This window comes from Apis dorsata, unplaced genomic scaffold (assembly GCF_000469605.1).
Source record: "Apis dorsata unplaced genomic scaffold, Apis dorsata 1.3 scaffold_168, whole genome shotgun sequence".
NCBI classification, from domain to species: Eukaryota; Metazoa; Arthropoda; class Insecta; order Hymenoptera; family Apidae; genus Apis; species Apis dorsata.
Genome location: NW_006263456.1, coordinates 77,141 through 77,467, shown reverse-complemented (window position 1 = coordinate 77,467; position 327 = coordinate 77,141).

Below are 327 nucleotides of genomic sequence, written 5' to 3'. Positions count from 1 at the left end.
TTCTTCTTTTTTCTTTTTTTTTTTTTTATTTTTCATTTTTTCATCTTTTTGTCTATTTATTTTTTTTTTCTTCGTTGACTTTCTCGTTTCCTTAATTTGTTTTTTTAATTCATCGTAATTATTCCTCTTTTTTTTCTCTCCTTCATCTTCTTTATCCTCTTATATCCCTATATACGTATATACACATATGTTGATTTTTTTTATCGTTAATTAATTACTTTTTTTTTTTTTCTTTTAATCATTTTGACATATCTAGAACGATCTTAATCGTTATTACTCTAAGCGGTAGAGTAGTTAGCACTTTTCGTTCCTATTCCTCCGTTTCTC